The sequence below is a fragment of the Salmo trutta genome, chromosome 26 (assembly GCF_901001165.1).
Source record: "Salmo trutta chromosome 26, fSalTru1.1, whole genome shotgun sequence".
In the NCBI taxonomy this organism is placed as follows: Eukaryota; Metazoa; Chordata; class Actinopteri; order Salmoniformes; family Salmonidae; genus Salmo; species Salmo trutta.
Window position 1 is genome coordinate 20,725,075 of NC_042982.1, and position 22,126 is coordinate 20,747,200.

General features: G+C 43.4%; 1 pseudogene; it reads left to right on the forward strand.

The window, feature by feature from the left end:
- LOC115162829 (S-adenosyl-L-methionine-dependent tRNA 4-demethylwyosine synthase-like) overlaps window positions 1–22,126 on the forward strand; it is a 77,332-nt pseudogene that overhangs the window by 51,150 nt on the left and 4,056 nt on the right.

Genomic DNA, 22,126 nt, shown 5'->3' on the forward strand with positions numbered 1-22,126 from the left:
CGTCTTCGACAGAGGGGATCAAGTTGATTCTATACCATTTTATAGAGGCCAGTTCATGAAGGAAGGCTTGCTCATGAAAGTTTTTTAGCAAGCGTCTATGACAAATCAGGACAGGTCATGGCATCATGGCCCTCATGAATGAACTGAATTCCAAACTACAAGGCAAGAGCCTTTTTGCACATCAGATGTACAACCTTGTCAAAGCCTTGAAGGAAAAATTACTCCTCCTGACCCGCCAAGTAGAAGCCAACAATCTCACCCACCTTCCGATACTACTAGTCTGTCCCCTAGCAGATGACCAGCGGGAGAAGTATATGCTGCTGCGTACTTTGAACGGTGAGCTTTTTTTCTTTCTGTTTTGAGTATTTCAAAGTGTTGGAAAATGACATGTTGGTTTCCTCTCGTTTCACCTTCAATGTGGATGACGCTCCCACTGACCTGCAACTTGAGCTTATCGGTCTTCAGTCTGATGCAGTGATTGGAGAACTATTCAAAACAATGTCACTGACAAGGGTCTATGCAGCTCTCGATGAACAAAACTTTCCAAAGATTAGGAGTCATGCTCAGAAGATGTTGCTACTGTTTGGTTCAACCAATGTATGTGAACAGACATTTTCAGTGATAGAAAAATAAAACAATTCAAGGAACAGATCATCTCTTACTGACTCTCAGCAATCCTGTGCATAGCGACGTCAGAAACGATACCTGACTTCACTGCTCTAGTCAATACCCATTAGACTTCACTCCTCACACTGATTGAGTAGTTTAATGTAATGTTGAGCTCTCTCTCTCTTTCTTGTGTTTTTGTGCATACCCGTTAACAAGAGTTCTGTCCATGGTGCTGACTGCAAAATGTACTTTTCCCTCTGTGTAGTTCATTGCATGTTTTAATAATGAAAATAACTATCAAAAGGAGGACATGGAGGGAACATTATTTCTGTGCATGTTAAAAAAGTAAAATAATTAGCATATCTGGACGTGATTTACAGTAGATATATCTGTCAACACAGTCATACACATGATATATATAATCCTGTAATATGATTCTGGCCCGCGATGGCAAAAATATATTCTAATGTGGCCCTTCATGGAAAATAATTGTCCAAGCCTGGTCTACGCGGACAAGTTCTTGCCTGGCTCAGGTCTTATCTATAGGAAATATCAATTCGTCTCTGTGGATAGTTTGTACTCTGACAAATCAATGGTAAATTTTGGTGATCCTCAAGGTTCAATTGTTTTCACTATATATACTACCTCTTGGTGATGTCTTTCGGAATCTCGATGGATGTACAGTAGTTTCAAATAAAACTGTGAAGGACCTTGTCGTTACTCTGGACACTGATCTCTCTTTTGAGGAACATATCAAAAATATTTCAAGAGTAGCGTTTTTCCATCTTTGTAACATTGCAAAAATCTGAAACTTTTTGTCCAAGACTTATGCAGTAAAGCTAATCCATGCTTTTGGTCCTTCCATACATAGCTACACGCACACTACAGTCACAAGACGCAGGCCTCCTTATTGTTCCTAGAATTTCTAAGCAAACAGCTGGAGGCAGGGCTTTCTCCTGTAGAGTAAAATATGTATGGAATGGTCTGCCAATCCATGTGAGATGTAGACTCGGTCTAAACCTTTTAAGTCTTTACTGAAGACTCATCTCTTCAGTAGGTCCTATGATTGAGTATAGTCTGGCCCAGGGGTGCGAAGGTGAACAGCAAGGCACTGGAGTGACGAACCTTCTCTCCACTGTAATTCTCTACCTCTGACACTATTACGGGGACTGAATCACTGGCTTGCTCGCGCTCTCCCATCCTTTCTGTCCTCGGGCTCGTGCGGTGGTGGGCTATATGCTATATATCTTTGTGGGCTATACTCAGCCCTGTCCGGGAGTAACTTTGGATGGGGCCACTGACCTGCTCACCGGATGTGCTACCTTGTTGTGCTGCTGTTCCAGTTTCTGCTGTTCTGCCTTGTCCCGGACCTGCTGTTTCTACCTCGGAATGTTTGGCTATGAAAAGCCAACTGACATTTACTCCTGAGGTGTTAACCTGTTGCACCCTATATAACCACTGTGATTATTATTTGACCCTGCTGGTCATCTATGAATGTTTGAACATCGATCTGGCCTTAATGGCCATGTACTCTTATAATCTCCACCTGGCACAGCCAGAAGAGGACTGGTCACCCCTCAGAGCCTGGTTCCACTCAAAGTTTTTTCCTAGGTTCCTGCCTTTCTAGAGTTTTCCTTAGCCACCGTGCTTATACATCTGCATTGCTTGCTCTCTGGGGTTTTTAGGCTCGGTTTCTGTATAAGCACTTTGTGATAACTACTGGTGTAAAAAGGGCGTTATAAATACATTTGATTGATCTCTCTGGAGAGAGAACCCAATCCTGTGGCGTTATTGGAGTCAACAATAATCCAGTAACATTCACCGGTTAACATGTTGAGGTGCAAAATCGTCTTGGCATACTGCCAAACTCTTGGAAGAGAGGAAGGCGGCGCAAACCAAAATGTTTCTCGCCTGCTGTGTCCCACACTGATTTCTCTCTCGCTCTCTCTCATTCAGATCTCTCTCACTATCCCCTTGTTCTCTTTCTCTTTCTCTCCCTGTCTCCCCATTCCTTACCCCTATCTCTCGCTCTCATCCCGTATCGTATTCCTCTCTGACCTCTTCCCCTCCAAGAGTCTGATACCGGTGACCAAGCTGTATGTCAGTGTGGTTGCCAGCACCAAGGGCAGTCTGAAAAAGGTTGACCGGCTGCTCTTCAAAGACTTCTGGCCGAGGTTCCTGGACAGCCTCAAGGCTCTGGGTGAAAAGGTGAGTACCTCTAGTACCCTTCGTTCTAACACTACTTAGATAACCGAGCCAAGGTAAGCTGTACTACACTGTGCTGGCCTGGATACAACAGCACAACAGTTGTTGGAAGCATGCTGGAAAGGACAATGGGAATGGAAATCAACTTGTTCATTATATAAATACTAGTAGCCAGTTTGGACAGGCACAGTGCTCCAACCCCAGCCCTTCAAAAGTAATTGACTAAGTTGGTGTTAAGCAAACCACACCCTTAATTTTTACTGAATGTTCATCCAAACATCAACATCATTGTTATAGAAAAGCCCTGATAAGTACTGTTTCTATTAGCTGAGTGACTGATATTGTGTCCTCACATCAGGGATTCAATATTATAGCCTTTTTATTATCCAAATGAATTGTAGCATTGAGCCTCTTTCATTATCTGCCTGTTGCGCTTCAATTATACGGTAATTGGCTTCACACCACTAGCAGATATCAATGGATGGCAATTTTCCACTTTTCTGACATTGTAATTCAACTGATGTTCATTGGGGAACAAAGACCAATTTGATGCGTAGGTAAGTTGCGGTTTTTTCCCTTGCATGTGAGTAATGTTGCTGTTTTATACTGTGACTAGCCTGATTCCAGATCTGTTTGTGCTGTCTTGCCAAGGCATGCCAATGACTATAGGAGTTTGGTTGAAGATGAAAATTTGTCCAATAGCATGATCATTATCCATGGAAAGTGTCCTAATTTGACGAGGCAACAGTAGAGAATCCTCATCTCCACGATTTAGAATGAAAAGGCAGGAGAGTTAAAAAAGAAACTCCAAACAGATAAGTGGTTGGCATGGCGATGATGAACGCCTTCTGATGCCTTATATTTTCACTCAAGGAGCGCAGTGCATCCTGGGAGTTTTCCTTTACCAATCAAAGTGGAGAGGGAATACAGTAGCACTCTCCCTGTCCCCTCTATGAGAAGTATCACTAGCTTTACATACTGGCTGGCATAACAGGAATATGCTACACTGGGATTTCTATCATATATATATATATATATATTCAACAAAAATATTTTTTATTTATTTCACCTTTATTTAACCAGGTAGGCAAGTTGAGAACAAGTTCTCATTACAATTGCGACCTGGCCAAGATAAAGCAAAGCAGTTCGACAACATACAACAACACAGTTACACATGGAGTAAAACAACATACAATCAATGATGCAGTAGAAAAAAATAAGACTATATACAATGTGAGCAAATGATGTGAGATAAGGGAGGTAAAGGCAAAAAAATGCCATGTTGGCAAAGTAAATAAAGTACAGCAAGAAAAACTCTGGAATGGTAGATTTGTAGTTTGAAGAAAGTTCAAAGTTCAAATATAAATAATATGGTGCAAAGGAGCTAAATAAATAAAATAAATAAATACAGTAGGGGAAGAGGTAGTAGTTTGGGCTAAATTATAGATGGGCTATGTACAGGTGCAGTGATCTGTGAGCTGCTCTGACAGCTGGTGCTTAAAGCTAGTGAGGGAGATAAGTGTTTCCAGTTTCAGAGATTTTTGTAGTTCGTTCCAGTCATTGGCAGCAGAGAACTGGAAGGAGAGACGACCAAAGGAGGAGTTGGCTTTAGGGGTGACCAGAGAGATATACCTGCTGGAGCGCGTGCTACAGGTGGGTGCTGCTATGGTGACCAGTGAGCGGAGATAAGGGGGGACTTTACCTAGCAGGGTCTTGTAGATGACCTGGAGCCAATGTGTTTGGCGACGATTATGAAGCGAAGGCCAGCCAACGAGAGCGTACAGGTCGCAGTGGTGGGTAGTATATGGGGCTTTGGTGACAAAACGGATGGCACTGTGATAGACTGCATCCAGCTTGTTGAGTAGGGTATTGGAGGCTATTTTGTAAATGACATCGCCGAAGTCGAGGATTGGTAGGATGGTCAGTTTTACAAGGGTATGTTTAGCAGCATGAGTGAAGGATGCTTTGTTGCGAAATAGGAAGCCGATTCTAGATTTCACTTTGGATTGGAGATGATTGATGTGAGTCTGGAAGGAGAGTTTACAGTCTAACCAGACACCTAGGTATTTGTAGTTGTCCACAAATTCTAAGTTAGAACCGTCCAGAGAAGTTATGCTGGACGGGCGGGCAGGTGCAGGCAGCGATCGGTTGAAGAGCATGCATTTAGTTTTACTTGTGTTTAGGAGCAGTTGGAGACCACGGAAGGAGAGTTGAATGGCATTGAAGCTCGTCTGGAGGGTTGTTAACAGTGTCCAAAGAAGGGCCAGAAGTATACAGAATGGTGTCGTCTGCGTAGAGGTGGATCAGAGATTCACCAGCAGCAAGAGCGACATCATTTATGTATACAGAGAAAAGAGTTGGCCCAAGAATTGAACCCTGTGGTACCCCCATAGAGACTGCCAGAGGTCCAGACAGTAGGCTCTCCGATTTGACACACTGAACTCTGTCAGAGAAGTAGTTGGTGAACCAGGCGACGCAATCGTTTGAGAAACCAAGGCTACTGAGTCTGCCGATGAGGATATGGTGATTAACAGAGTCAAAAGCTTTGGCCAGGTCAATGAATAGGGCAGCACAGTATTGTTTCTTATCGATGGCAGTTACGATGTCGTTTAGGACCTTGAGCGTGGCTGAGGTGCACCCATGACCAGCTCTGAAACCAGATTGCATAGCGGAGAGGGTGCGGTGGGATTCGAAATAGTCGGTAATCTGTTTGTTGACTTGGCTTTCGAAGACCTTAGAAAGGCAGGGTAGGATGGATATAGGTCTGTAGCAATTTGGGTCAAGAGTGTCACCTCCTTTGAAGAGGGGGATGACAGCAGCTGCTTTCCAATCTATGGGAATCTCAGACGACACGAAAGAGAGGTTGAACAGGCTAGTAATAGGGGTTGCAATAATTTCGGCAGATAATTTTAGAAAGAAAGGGTCCAGATTGTCAAGCCCAGCTGATTTGTAGGGGTCCAGATTTTGCAGCTCTTTCAGAACATCAGCTGAATGGATTTGGGAGAAGGAGAAATGGGGGAGGCTTGGGCGAGTAGCTGTGGGGGGTGCAGTGCTGTTGAATGCAGTAGGGGTAGTTAGGTGGAAAGCATGGCCAGCCGTAGAAAAATGCTTATTGAAATTCTCAATTATAGTGGGCTTATCGGTGGTGACAGAGTTTCCTATCCTCAGAGCAGTGGGCAGTTGGGAGGAGGTGTTCTTATTCTCCATGGACTTTACAATGTCCCAGAACTTTTTAGAGTTGGAGTTGCACGAAGCAAATTTCTGTTTGAAAAAGCTAGCCTTGGCGTTTCTAACTGCCTGTGTGTATTGGTTTCTAACTTCCCTAAAAAGTTGCATATCGCGGGGGCAGTTCGATGCTAATGCAGAACGCCACAGGATATTTTTGTGTTGGTTAAGGGCAGTCAGGTCTGGGGAGAACCAAGGGCTATATCTGTTCCTGGTTCTAAATTTCTTGAAAGGGGCATGCTTATTTAAGATGGAGAGGAAGGCATTTAAAAAAAATAACCAGGCATCCTCTACTGACGGGATGAGGTCAAAATCCTTCCAGGATACCAGGGCCAGGTCGATTAGAAAGGCTTGCTCGTTGAAATGTTTCAGGGAGCGTTTGACAGTGATGAGTGGAGGTCGTTTGACCGCTGACCCATTACGGGTGCAGGCAATGAGGCAGTGATCGCTGAGATCTTGGTTGAAAACAGCAGAGGTGTATTTAGAGGGCACGTTGGTTAGGATGATCTATGAGGGTGCCAGTGTTTGCGGCTTTGGGGTTGTACCTGGTGGGTTCATTAATAATTTGTGTGAGATTGAGGGCATCAAGCTTGGATTGTAGAATGGCTGTGGTGTTAAGCATGTCCCAGTTTAGGTCACCTAGTAGCACGAGCTCTGAAGATAGATGGGGGGCAATCAGTTCACATATGGTGTCCAGAGCACAGCTAGGGGCCGAGGGGGGTCTATAGCAGGCGGCAACGGTGAGAGACTTGTTTTTGGAGAGGTGGATTTTTAAAAGTGGAAGTTCAAATTGTTTGGGTACAGACCTGGATAGCAGGACAGAACTCTGCAGGCTATCTCTGCAGTAGATTGCAACACCGCCCCCTTTGGTCGTTCTATCTTGTCTGAAAACGTTGTAGTTAGGGATGAAGATTTCACAGTTTTTGGTGGACTTCCTAAGCCAAGATTCAGACACAGCTAGGACATCCGGGTTGGCAGAGTGTGCTAAAGCAGTGAATAAAACAAACTTAGGGAGGAGGCTTCTAATGTTAACATGCATGAAACCAAGGTTATTACGGTTACAGAAGTCATCAAAAGAGAGCGCCTGGGGAGTAGGAGTGGAGCCAGGCACTGCAGGGCCTGGATTCACCTCTACATCCCCAGAGGAGCAGAGAAGAATAAGTATGAGGGTACGGCTAAAAGCTATAAGAATTGGTCGTCTGTGACGTCCAGAATAGAGAGAAAAAGGAGCAGGTTTCTGGGGGCGATAAAATAGCTTCAAGGTATAATGTACAGACAAAGGTATGGTGGGATGTGAGTACAGAGGAGGTAAACCTAGGCATTTAGTGATTATGAGAGAGATATTGTCTCTAGAAACATCATTGAAACCAGAAGATGTCATAGCATGTGTGGGTGGAGGAACTGAGAGGTTGGATAAGGTATAATGAGCAGGGCTAGAGGCTCTACAGTGAAATAAGCCAATAAACACTAACCAGAACAGCAATGGAAAATGCATATTGACATTAAGGAGAGGCATGCTTAGCCGAGTGATCAAAGGGTCCAGTGAGATTCAGACAGCTAGCCGGGCCATAGGTAGCAAGCTGGTGGAAGATGGGAGGGAGGTCTGTTTTTAGCCACCTCGTGCGTTTCCGTCTGTGGGTTAGTGGGGTTCCGTGTGGAAGGGGGGACCTGTCCAAGTTGGCAAAATAGTTAGTTATAATGGCCCAAGAAAAGTGTCCGATAGACCTATTCAGATCGCAGCCGAAAAGACAGCTAACGATTAGCCGGCCGCAGATGGGCGATCAGGTTACGTCGCGACGGAGGGGCCAGTTGGATAACTCCCTCGGGCAGATAACGTCGGTGGTCCAGTCGTGAAGACCCGATGGGGCTCCGCATCGGCAGTAAAACGGGTCAGGATAGGTGAGTTGTAGCCCAGGAGACACTTCAGCTGGCTAGCTCAGGAATAGCCCAGGAGTGGCTGACGGAACTCTTCAGCTGGCTAGCTGGCTAGCTCCGTAATAATGTGTGTTAATTCCGTGACCGACGTTGCCAATAGTCACTCAGGTAGCAGCTAGTTAGCTGCAAGATCCAGGTGTAAATGTCCAGAGCCTGCGGTAGAAATCGGGGAAAGGAGAGAGAATAGGTCCGAAATGCTCTGGTCTGAGTCGCGCTGTACAAAAACTGGCGATAGCTTTTCGAGCTAATGGATAGCTGAGGACAGCTAACCGTGGCTAGCTGAACTTCAACGTTAGCCAGTGAAAATGGCTAACCTCTGGCTAGCTTCTGTTGTGGAATTCAGATGAGGTAAATAATACTTTCTTTTTTAAATTACTGAGGCGGGTTGCAGGAGAGTGCTTTGAGGTTGAATATTTAGAATAAAAAATGTAAAAAGATAAGTGAAGAAAAAATATGTAAATATATATATATATATATACACGGGGCACGACAGGACGTCTGAACTGCTACGCCATCTTGGAAAAAAAAAAGTAAGTAAATATAAACGCAACATGCAACAATTTCAAAGATTTTATTGAGTTACAGTTTATATAAGGAAATCAGTCAATTGAAATAAATAAATGTGGCCCTAATCTATGGATTTCACATGACTGGGCAGGGGTACAGCCATGGGTGGGCCTTGGAGGGCGTGGGCCTTGGAGGGCATAGGCCCAGGCACTTGGCAGCCATGCCCAACCACTGGGGAGCCAGGCCCAGCAAATCAGAATGGGTTTTTCCCCACAAGGGCTTTATTACAGACAAAAATACTTCTCAGCAACCCTCCACCCCCCCTCAGACGATCCCGCAGGTGAAGAAGCCAGATGTGGAGGTCCTGGGCTGGCGTGGTTACACTAGGTTTGCTGTTGTGAGGTCGGTTGGACGTACTGCCAAATTCTCGAAAAACTATGTTGAAGGCAGCTTGTGGTAGAGAAATGAACATTCAATTCTCTGGCAACAGCTCTGGTGGACATGCAGTCAACATGAAAATTGCCTGTGGCATTGTGTTGTGTGACAAAACAGCACATTTTAAAGTGGCCTTTTATTGTCCCCAGCACAAGGTGAACCTGTGTAATGATCATGCTGCTTAATCAGCTTCTTGAAACGCCAGACCTGTCAGGTGGATGGATTATCTTGGCTAAAGAGAAATGCTCACTAACAGATATATATATATATATATAACATATTTGAGAGAAATAAGCTTTTTGTGCATATGGAACATTTCTGGGATGTTTTATTTCAGCTCATGAAACATAGGACCAACACTTTACATATTGCGTTTATATTTTTGTCAATGTATATGTAAATTCTGAAATTCACAGACATCGCAATGTCACTTTTCTGGATGGTTGGAGAGGTATGGTACAGTGTGATGATAATATATGTTCATACATCAGTATGCTGATCCTTTATTGTGGCTGAGGTTAGTGGAAATGTCTATTTCCTCCTGATTATAATGGTATACAGTACCAGGAGCACTGACGTGCAATGTGGTTCCTTTCATTATCATATATTTCCCTGTGCTTGAAATTAGAAATTAGAGAAATATCAATACGAAAGTAGGAAAGGTCTGTTTACCTCATTGGGGAGTTTTGAGTGACAAATAATGGCAGTGGTCTCTGCAGCTTTCTACTCCAGCTTTTTTAGATGGTCAACGACACACCAGTGGAATGGGAATCTCGGTGTTTCTTTGTAATCCATTCCAAACCTGCTTTTAATGGTTTGTTGTTGCCAGATAGCTTCTCAGCTTCTTGAGGAACCTCAACTCAACTCTGGGACTGATTTAATGAACAGTAACCCCAAAAGAATCTATGAAAAATGCAAGTCACGAAGTCTGCGAAGTCTGGAATTGAAACCGTCTTCATTTCATTGTACTCTCTGGAAAATGCAAGGAACTACAGATGTAGGCTGTTTTATGAGTCAAATTTTACAGTAACCCTCTCTTATTCTCCCAAGACTTATATGCCCTGTGTGTCACGTCCTGGCCAGTATAAGGGTTAATTGTTATTGTAGTTTGGTCAGGACGTGGCAGAGGGTATTTGTTTTATGTGGTTCGGGGTGGTGTTTTGGTAGTAGGGCGTTTGATTTAGTATTTCCGGGTTTTGGTTTATGGTCTATGTTTATGTATTTCTATGTGTAGTCTAGTGAGTGTGTTTCTATGTTTGGTTAATTGGGGTTGGGACTCTCAATTGAAGGCAGGTGTTTTCTCTTTGCCTTTGATTGAGTCCTATATATTAGGCTGTGTTTGTCATTTGTGGGAGATTGTTTCTTGTTTAGCGTGTGTGAGCCTAACAGGACTGTCTGTATATCGTGAGTACGTTGTTTATTATTTTATGTTCACTTTTGAGTTAATAAACTTCAAGATGAGCATTCACAATCCTGCTGCATATTGGTCCTCCTTTTCCGACGATGATTTCGCCATATCGTCTGACGACGACAAACTGAGAGAGAGAGACTTAATATTTTGAGAAAGTTCTGCCCGCTATCATTTGCTGCCATATCAGAGTGGAAGAGAAACATTGCCTGCAATCCTGATTGAAAACAGTTCATGAAGTTCACTCTGCCCTGCGATGCACTGGAGAAGTAGGAGGGAGGGCATTTTTGTTGCAGCACATGTTTTCCATCTGAATAGATTCAATGGTGACGTTCTGTAGAAGAACTATTTATATTTAGTCATGCCTTTTATTACAGACTTGCTCACTGTCTGACAGACAGCCATTCAACACAACATTCTCTCCTTCTCCACACACACACACACACGTACACATACACTCATTCCCCCCATATTTTTGTGTTGCTCTAAGTCACCCAATGAATTCCAAGAAGTGACGTGAGGAATAATAGGAAATGTAGAGTCCACTCCTATGTCTTATCAGACACTGTGGTTTTCTTTCTTTGGAGAATTTATATGACAACATGAAGTTGCTACGTTGAAGGTGGTAACTAGAAAATGAGTCTCCTCCCCAACCCTCCCCTCCTGTCCTTTCAGGGTAGCCTGATTTACCCAGTATTATAAAAATACCCAATGCATCTGTGTATCTCTCAAAGCTTTTAACAGTGTGAACACACACATATATATATATATATATATATATGCTCCCTCTAACAGTATATCTAATTTCAATCGCCTTCATTAGCCATTTTCTAGAAAGCAGTGGAAGAAAAACTGCACTCAGTGGCCTCGCAGCATAACAACCTTGAACATAGATGTGGGCTGTAAAATGTTTTATCGGGATGTCTTCACTTCCTGGCTACCTGCCAGCTCCCCCCCCCCCCCCCCCTCTGAGGAGCAGTCTACTCTAGACAATAGACAGGTTTATTACAGCTTCATGTGTGAACCTCTTTTCACTGTAAATCTGGTGGTAATGCAGCCTAATGGATTGCTGTAATTGCCGTCTGTCAGGCATTTCACCAGTTATCAAAGTGATTTACTCTGCATTCGGGTAACTCATCGTTATCCACTACCTATGAATGTTTTTAACACTTAATAAAACACATTTCATGGCAGAAAAACGTTCACTATGCACCAGGAATAGTCGTGGTTAGCGTTTTTTTTTTATTGTCAAGTGAGCAAATTACTGGTAGACTGTATAAACTCTTGTTTACTTAGTACCTGTACCCAGTGGTTTTTATTCAGTTCCACCTGGTTTGGTTTCCGCAGCTAGAAGGATAGACCAGTCAAGTTCCTTGTCTAGGAGCAGTGAGGTCTCAATCTGTTTCTCTGTCTCTCTCTCTCTTTTTCTTTCTCTAGCCCTCCTTGCCTTCCCTTCTCCCTGGCCCAGTGACTTGTGATGATGTAGATCTGTACATTGTGGTGATGGATGGTGCAATATTGGCGGACATACACGGTATATACAGTAAGGGGTGGCTGAAGAAGGGGTTGTCAATGTATCCTTTTACATGGTGTATGGGATGCTTACAAGAAGGTTGCTTTGAAGAGCAAGGGAGTTGCAGACATATTTTTTTGTGTGCATGCCTACGATTCTATATACAGTATATCTACATAATATACGATATATACAAACTATCAGTAATAGACAAATCACCTGTCTGCCGACCAGACTGAAAATATGATCAAAAAACAGGTGTGCCTGCCTGCCAGTCTTGAACAGCCTCTCTAGGGAAAAGGCAGAGACACTAACAGAGGTAGTGAGTTGGGCCATAATGATCCCATCTCTCAGTGTTGCTCATAGCTCCCTCTCATGGTGGGCTCCACCCCCATCCCTGGTTGCTAAGCTCTCCTCTCCCCTGATATTCTCTTCTCTCATTCTGACCGTTCCCTCTTTCTTTCTGCTCTGTTTTCCAACCTGGCCTCATCGCTGTGCTGAGGGACTGATGGAGCTGTGCTGTAGCTGCTCTGTTGGCTAGGGAAGGGAGGTGGCTGCAAATACCTCACCTCCCTGCCTTCTTCCCTGGCACCATGGCCCAGTTATCCATACCCCACTGAGCTGAAGGGGCCAGAGCCACCACTTATCCTCTTCTCAGAGAGAGGGAGAAGGATAGCGAGAGAGAAATGGAGTGAGATAGAGAGAAGTGTAGGAACAGGGGAGGAGTGTGTACCCAGTTCGCATTCTTTTCATCTCTCCCATCACCATTTACTTACGGTCTTTCTGCTAGCTCCAACCTTTTCTCCCCTCACCTATTTTGAGAAAAAAGGCAGAGTGAAGTATACTGTACATAGTATTGATGTGAAATATGAGGCAGTTAGTCTGGGGAGAACCATTCCTTTGTCATGGAATGGGGGTTAGCCTATTTATTTTGACCCCCATTCCATTTCCTGACAGTCGCAGGTTAATAGATTTCAGGGGACCTCAGCAGGTGGTATCTCGCCTCTGGATGAAAGGTGTTATGGGTGATGAAGGTTCACCTGTGGGTTGACCTGTTTGATTGACAGCCGTAAAACGACAGGAATGAGAATGATAGAGGGGCCTTTCATGTCATTATATCCTACAGATGTGGGGAAACACCTTAGCAGTGTACAAAATCGCGGAGATCTTATGAAAACGTAACATTTCAAATACTCTGCACAGCATTCACGACAAAATGACATTCTAAATTTACAGCTTGTGGATGCATCATGTCTCTCTCTCACTCTCCCTCGATCACGACAGACAGATGGGGGTGAGGCATGAAGCATCATCACAATCTGGATAGAGATGAGTGACCATTTATACATTTTATTCATTCTTCTATACGTCCCAATTCTGGCACTCTCAATTGAGCATGCCTTTTACTGTGCTGTGTTTATAATTAACAGTGATTACATTCTAAAGGTCAATCAACTATGGGGCGGCAGGTAGCCTGGCTGGTAGGAGTGTTGGGCCAGTAACCGAAAGGTTGTTGGATCGAATCCATGAGCCAACAAGGTAAAAATCTGTTGTTCTGCCCCTGAGCAAGGCAGTTAACCTCCAACAACAACTGCTCCCCGGGTGCTGATGACGTGGATGTTGATTAAGGCAGCCCCCCTCTGATTCAGAGGGGTTGGGTTAAATGCAGAAGACACATTTTAGTTGAATGCATTCAGTTGTGCAACCTCTGTCTCCCCCCCACCCGCTCTCCCTCTCTCTCTCTCTCAATTTTTTCAATTCAATTTAAGGGCTTTATTGCCATGGAAAACATATGTTAACATTGCCAAAGCAAGTGAAGTAGATAATAAACAATAAAAATGTACACTCACATAGGTTCCAAAATAATAGACATTTCAAATGTCATTATGTGCAAATAGTTACAAATGGGAAGTTAAATAAATATGGGTTGTATTTACAATTGTTTGTTTTTCACTGGTTGCCCTTTTCTTGTGGCAATAGGTCACACATCTTGCTGCTGTGATGGCACACTGATATTTCACCTAATATATATATATATATATATATATGGGAGTTGATCAAAATTGGGTTTATTTTCAAATTCTTTGTGGGTCTGTGTAATCTGAGGGAAATATGTGTCTCTAATATTTTCATAAATTTGGCAGGAGGTTAGGACGTGTGTCTCTCTCTCTGTCTCTCGACAGAGGACAGTGTGCAAACTGACTCTGGTGAAGACGTGGACCGTAGACAAACTGAAGGCCTACTCCGAGCTCGCTGGGACAACCTGACTTCATTGAGGTCAAGGTAGGTGGTGACTCTTCCATCCTCTCCATCTCTGCCCCTCCATTTCTCCACCCTCATACTTGTTCCATGGCAGGAGCTATAAAAACAACAATATCTAGAATTCAGAGCTCCTTGTGGAGTTCAGTCAAGTAATTTCTTGGAAATTCTTGGAAAACCCTCTTTGGTAGTATCTCTATCTTCGCCTCACTTGCCTTGTTTGTCTGTCTCTTTCCCCCTCTTTTCTCTCTCTTCCTCTCTCTCTGACAGTGCTATGTTATGTATATAGGGAGTAGGACCACTTAATGACCAGACTCTCATTTGCTCTCCTCATTACGATGTTTGTGTGAAAGCAAACCAACCACTGACTGACTACAGCAAATTAACTCATATAGGGGGCATAGAAAACACACAACATGTGGGTAAATACCTCAGAAATACAATACAGCTCCCCCTTATATTCCCTGCAGTATGACAATAAAGAATATTTAAGGACAATGTAATGGCGAAACTCCCAATGAATACAGGTTTAATGAAGTCTGAGCATGTCATACCCAATCATCTGCATTTTTTGCTGCACGTTTTCTTCTGACTCAATTTACTGACTTACAATAGCTGATGGGGTTTATCCTCCTCTGATAACGGTCAGCTGGCCCTGTTTAGATGTGCCCTTCATAAGAACCCATAAGAGAAAATGGCTGATGTATAATATAAAAAGGGAATTATCTGAACAACTGAGTCCGATCTGATGGCTTTTTCATGACATCCCAGATTCATCTCGCCGCACGCCAAACGCTGTACCATTAGTCATTGTTGAGTGATCTCCCACCACACGTGTCCCAAGTGGCACCCTATTCCCTTTATATTGTAGGGCCTAATGTTTTTGTTCAGGGCCCGTAGTGCACTATATAGGGAATAGGGTTCCAATTGGGGAACATACAGTGTGTGTGGAATTCATCTGAATGGCAGGGAGACGCACTACAGGACAGTACATTGACCCTGGCATAGTAATTAGGCTGATAAAGTATTAATGGGAGGAGGAAGGCTGAGCCGTTCCCTTGTTGCACCACTATCATCATTTGATCTATCTGCAGTTGTCATAGTGACACACGCTGGTCTGGGGCCCCTGCCGTTATTTAATTCAATACTGTTAAAGGTGCAATATGCAGAGATCGCTACGCCATTTCCTGGTTGCTAAAATTCTAATAGTTTGCTTGTTTGTCACAAACAAGAAATTAGGCAATGTATAGTGTAGAGAATCATTGCACAATCTAAACCGCTGTGAAATATCCTTTCAGTAAACAAAAATATAGTATTTTCAGCTGTTTGAAGCTGGTCTACAAAACCTAAAATAAAAGATACAAAACTTAAGAACAGGAAGCATAGAAATAGCACACATAGAACAGTTATAACGCTTCTTAGACTTGCTTTCAATGAGAATCACAGATCTATAACTGGCATTTCTATGTACATTTTGTCAGGTCCCCCAAAAAGTTACATATTGCAACCTTAAGCTTTGTTCTTTGTAGTGCTGTGGTGATTGCCATTGTCTCAGTGACCTAAGTGTAGAGACTTGAAGGAAAAGACTGAAAGCAAGACAAAGGTCGCCTTGATTTGAAATTAACTAAAAATTAAACCATGTGAGGACCCAGACTCTTGAGGCCGCAGGTTGCCTAGTGGTCAGAGCGTTGGGCCAGTAACCGAAAGGTTGCGGATCGAATCCCCGAGCTGACAAGGTAAAAATCTGTCGTTCTGCCCCTGAACAAGGCAGTTAACCCACTGTTCACCTGTAAGCTGTCATTGTAAATAAGAATTTGTTCTTAACTGACTTGCCTAGTTAAATAAAGGTTACATTGATTTTTTTTTTTTTTTTGAGAGGCCTTGTCTGGCCAGCATGTGATATGGATAGTTGGTTTGTCTTCCTCATGCCTTTTTTCTTTTTAGATTTGTTTTGTGTATTTTTTTTTACCCCTTTCTCCCCAATTTCGTGATATCCAATTGGTAGTTACAGTCTTGTCCCATCGCTGCAAGACGGACTCAGGAGAGGCGAAGAGAGCCATGCATGCTCCGAAACACAACCGCCAAGCCACACTGCTTCTTGACACACTGCACACTTAACCCAGAAGCCAGCCACACCAATGTGTTGGAGGAAACACCGTACAACTGATGACCGAAGTCAATGTGCATGTGCCCAGCCGCCACATGGAGTCGTTAGAGCCCGATGGAACAAGGACATCCCAGCCGGCCAAACCCTCCCCTTACCCGGACAACGCTGGGCCAATTTTGCGCCGCCTCTTGGGTTTCCCGGTCGCCTGCAACACAGTCCGGGATCGAACGCGATGCAGTGCCTTAGACCGCTGCGCCACTCGGGAGGCCCTCTTGATGCCTTTTTCAGTTGGTCATCTAGATGTGAGCAGATGCCCATTGATATTTTCTGGGTGTTTCCATTCATCCCTTGAATGGGATGCTTAACAACATCATACAACTGACTGAATTCACCGCAATATCCATGAGGCATGATACAGTTTAGTTCAATAGACTCAGGGACGTGGGGGTAAACTGTTGAGCCTGTAAAATCTCCTCATATTTACTTCTCACAGCTATGCTGTCCAGTGCTGTTAGGCTTTAAACTCCTAAATGAAACATCCTCAAAGCAAAGAAAAGCACACAGGTCATTTTCTCATCAATGTGCAATAAGACATTTATACCGCCAACACTGAAGCATAATTTCTGGTCTATTATATTCTATTACCTAATCTCTTCCTTTGGCAGTACAGTAATTGTCTTATGCTAGAGATACAATGCCCCAATGCCCCTTTCTCCTGCTCTTTATCGCATCTTCTCCTTTAGACTCACCTCCCCTGAAGGAGAGGAGGAAGATGTGAAGAGAGGAAGTTATGCAAGATAGGCCACTATATCTCCTGTAAATTCTAAACAAGGCCGTCAGAATGGGAGGGGCCCTCCTTCCCCTCTCATTTCAAAACCAGGAGCATGCTTCGGCCTGATAAGTTACATGTCTGACTGTTTGTCACAGACTTTGATCCAACGCTGTGTCCTGGGTTTAGGATTTACACACACACAGACACACACTGACTCCGGTGCTCCTCCCATCATTCACTCTCTCAGCAATTATTACAGCTCAGTCAGTTCAACATCTGCTTCTCTCCTTGAACTTCGCTTCTTCACCTCCTGCTATGGGGAAGCTGTGATCACCTGCTCTCCTCATCCACACACACACACACACGTGTTAATGAAAATCCCCCACACTTCTCACACCTTCCATTAGCTCTCAGCTCAATCTCTCCACCAGCTGACTCAGAAGGCTCATCTCATGTGTGCTGAGTGTGTTTGTGTGCATAATAATACAATCATTTGGTGTGTATTTATATTTGTCCCGTTTCACACGTACAAGTGTGTATTATACGCATGTGTGAATTGGAAATAGTGTTTTTTGGGGGGAATATCCCATTCCCCCTGAGACACCCTCTGAAAGTGGGGTCACAGCCAGGGTCAGCCATTATCATGTCAAGGAGGCAGGAGCTGTGGATCCCTCCCAAAACACCTGACAACAGCTGAGGAGATATGTTGTTCCAGAGAGGATTTAGAGATGCCAACACAAGATCTTCTTGCCAATCCAACGGCACCATGCGACATTGGCCATCGGACACGGTGCCAGGCAGGCTGCATCATCAGGTCTGACGCCAACACTGTTGAAATGGATCGTTCGGCCAATCAGTGAGAGCCAAGGTTGCCTGCAAAGATATTTCAATTGTGTTTAGTCATAGCATCAAGCCACAGAGTAAATGTATGGATCTGAGGGGGAAGCTATTGTGTCAAGGGACAGAGTAAATGTATGGATTCGGAACTGAGGAATCCTCCATACAGTTTAGGAGATAAGAAAATTGTCCCGTTTAGGATTTACATTATTGTTGTGCAGATATCAAGGTTGACTATAAACCCAAGTTGATAGTGCATTACCACTCCCACTCTAATCAACCTGTGTCTGGGCATTTAGAGAGGCCAAATCCCAGGGATTTCCAACACAGACACATTCATCAACATTTATGCCATGCTGCATACGCTGATATAATAGCCTACCTCAATTTTCGCTCTTTGGAAGAAAATATTCAGGAATTATTATTATATTTTGAGTTTATGCCAGGTTAACTTCTATGGGCTAGGTGGGACGCTAGCGTGAAATATCAGGGCGTGAAATCCCTCCTGAGATGTGTGCAAACCTGGTAGCCAACTACAAGAAATGTCTGACCTCTGTGATTGCCAACAAGGGTTTTGCCACCAAGTACTAAGTAATGTTTTGCAGAGGGGTCAAATACTTATTTCCCTCATTAAAATGCAAATCAATTTATAACATTCTTGACATGCGTTTTTCTGGATTTTTTTGTTGTTATTCTGTCTCTCACTGTTCAATAAACCTACCATTAAAATTATAGACTGATCATCTCTTTGTCAGTGGGCAAATGTACAAAATCAGCAGGTGATCAAATACTTTTTTCCCTCACTGTAAGTGGATTATTTTACGCTCATGGTTACACAGTTATATCCTCAACTATCCACCATACCTAAAGTTACCGAAGTGTCTAAAAATACCTCTATTTCTGAGGTTTGTATCATTTTCAGTGTATATCCTAGTTCTTAGAGGAGCTGTGATTCGACAACAGCGAGCCGGTCGCAGGGCATTGACTAAAAACTGTAAAAGTGATTTCCATTAGCTGGGCAGAGGGAGGTAACTGAGTGGAACATGTAAAAGTTGCCCTATTTCCACCACCAGGGGACAGACAAATGGGACCTACTTGATATGGGACAGTACTTACTACGACACAGCCTAGTGACCATGGCTTTTGCACAGCTAGAGATGCTTCTGAGATCAGGGTTTGGGTTAAGGAGAAGGCAAAGTGGCATACAATGCAACCCCTTTCAACACCTCATTATGAAACCCAGCAACACGCTTTGGGAACTATCAGAGTTTTCTGTATTCACTGAATGTTTTCCTTCACAATAATTTGACCCCGAAATGAACAAAGCAATTGTAAAAGAAAGTCAAATGTCACATTTGTCAAAAAGAAAGATAAAACCGTCAACAGCGTCTCAACAGATCAAAGGAGCCGTGATGTTGACAATTGACACATTTTGTAAGAGCAGTATCTTACGTCACACCATTATCATCAATTCGCTTGGTTTTGTGCGTAGAATCTAGCTGTTGCTGCAACAGCTGATGACCCACCTGACTGCATTGCACTTTAGCCCAACCCAATTAATCATTGAAGCTGGAGACATATCTCCCTCACTAACTTTAAGCATCAACTGTCAGAGCAGCTTACCGATCACTGCACCTGTGCACAGCCCATCTGTAAATAGCCCACTCAACTACCTCATCCCCCAAATGATTTATTTTTGCTCTTTTTGCACCCCAGTATCTCTACTTCCACATCATCATCTGCACATCTATCACTCCAGGGTTAATGCTAAATTGTAATTATTTGGCCACTATGGCCTATTTATTGCCTTACCTCCCCAATCTTACTACATTAGCACACACTGTATATATATTTTGCTATTGTGTTTTTTCTATTGTGTTATTGACTGGACGTTTGTTTTACTCCATGTGTAACTCTGTGTTGTTGTTTTTGTCACACTGCTTTGCTTTATTTTGGCCAGGTCGCAGTTGTAAATGAGAACTTGTTCTCAACTGGCCTACCTGGTTAAATAAAGGTGAAATAAAAATGTACATTTTTGCCAACAGACGAGACCATTAGGTAACATAGTACATCCAACAATACATTCAGGCTGAATTGTTAGATTAACAACTTGGTCCACCAGTGTGAGGACAGACGCTGGGAGACGAGAAGCAAGTACAGGGAGGGAAGATTTAATGGATAAACGGACATGAAACAAAACAAGGACAGCGTCTGGACAAGGGGAACAAATGGACATTAATGCAGACACCGGGAAGAAACTGTGACAGATATAGGTGAGGCAATCAATAAGGTAATAGAGTCCAGGTGAGTCCCATGAAGCACTGATGCACGTAACGATGCATATCCCACCTTCTCCATCTCGCAAAAACCAGCAAGCGCTATAATGAAACTGTCTTCACAGAGTTCAAGTAACAGACACATCTCAACATCAACTGTTCAGAGGAGACTGTGTGAATCAGGCCTTCATGGTCGAATTGCTGCAAAGAAACCACTACTAAAGGACACCAATCAGAAGAAGAGACTTGCTTGGGCCAAGAAACACGAGCAATGGACATTAGACCGGTGTAAATCTGTCCTTTGGTCTGATGAGTCCAAATTTGATATTCTTGGTTCCAACCACCGTGTCTTTGTGAGACGCAGAGTAGGTGAACGGATGATCTCTGCATGTATGGTTCCTACGTGAAGCATGGAGGAGGTGGTGTGATGGTGTGGTGGTGCTTTGCTGGTGACACTGTCGGTGATTTATATAGAATTCAAGGCACACTTAACCAGCATGGCTACCACAGCATTCTGCAGCGATATGCCATCCCATCTGGTTTGCGCTTAGTGGGACTATCATTTGTTTTTCAACAGGACAATAACCAAACACACCTCCAGGCTGTGTAAGGGCTATTTGACTAAGAAGGAGAGTGATTGAGTCCTGCATCAGATGACCTGGCCTCCACAATCACCTGACCTCAACCCAATTGAGATGGTTTGGAATGAGTTGGACCGAGCCAACAAGTGCTCAGCATATGTGGGAACTCCTTCAAGACTGTTGGAAAAGCATTCCTCATGAAGCTGGTTGAGAGAATGCCAAGAGTGTGCAAAGCTGTCATCAAGGCAAAGGGTGGCTACTTTGAAGACTCTAAAATAAAATGTATTTTGATTTGTTTAACGCTTTTTTGGTTACTACATGATTCCATATGTGTTACTTCATAGTTTTGATGTCATCACTATTATTCTACAATGTAGAAAATAGTCAAAATAAAGAAAAACCCTTGAATAAGTAGGTGTGTCCAAACTTTTAACTGGTACTGTATGTCTCAAAAGTATCTAAAAGTATGTATTTTGTAAGCAACAATCCCTTGTAACAAGTGTCCCTTGTAAACAAGGTATTTTGACACCAATGGGACTTCCTGGCAAGATAAAGGTTAAATAATAACAGCTAAAATAAACATTACAGGCACGGCTAAGGCTCGATTGTGGGTTGTCGACAATGCGGCTTTTAAAGCAATGTTCCCGGGTAAAACGCTGCAGATGTCGGCTCAATAGGAAATTACCTTCAAAACTGCATTTTCAACAAGGAGCAATCAGATTGAATCCTGTCCTAGATTTTGTTGATCTCACCAGGCTCTAATATCATTAGTTTCCTGCTGCCAAAAAATGAATGTTCCCAGATGGCAGCTCTGATTGGAAAATGCAGCAGAGTGCAGTGCAAGGTGGACGGTGTGATCCTAAATCATTTTGCAGTATCACCCGCGGTCATCATTAGAGCATCAGATTATCATTTGAGTGTTAGATTATGTGATTTTGAAGCTTTGGGTTCAGAAAGAAAATGAAGAAAAGATTTACTGACTGAAAGTGTCCCCAACTCCACCACTCCCACACTCAGACACAAAGTGGCACAGAATTCTGTTAGGGTCTCCATTGGTGTCAGTGTTCTCATGCGTTTTGGGCTGTTGCTGTCATTTCCAGCAATTTCCTCTTTGGCAGAGGGCAGCTTTCAATTTGGCTCCCGCTCCCTTCAAATCTGTTTGCTTGACTGAGAGCCCAGAGTTCTTCCCCTGTGATGCTAATACACACACACACACACTTGTATGTATATTGTGCACACACTCATGCACAAGCATGAACTCCCACAAGCTACTCTATTCAAAGACAAGAATAGTGTTATTTGCAATGAGAGGGAAAAAATAAGTAATTGCTATGTAGCCCCTCTTTTGCCAAAGTAAAGGCCTTAATGTATGCCCTTAACAAATGTCATTGACACAAGCATCAAAGACCTGGCTTCAGAATGCGTGCACACACGGGCATTAGACAGTTTGTCGTCAA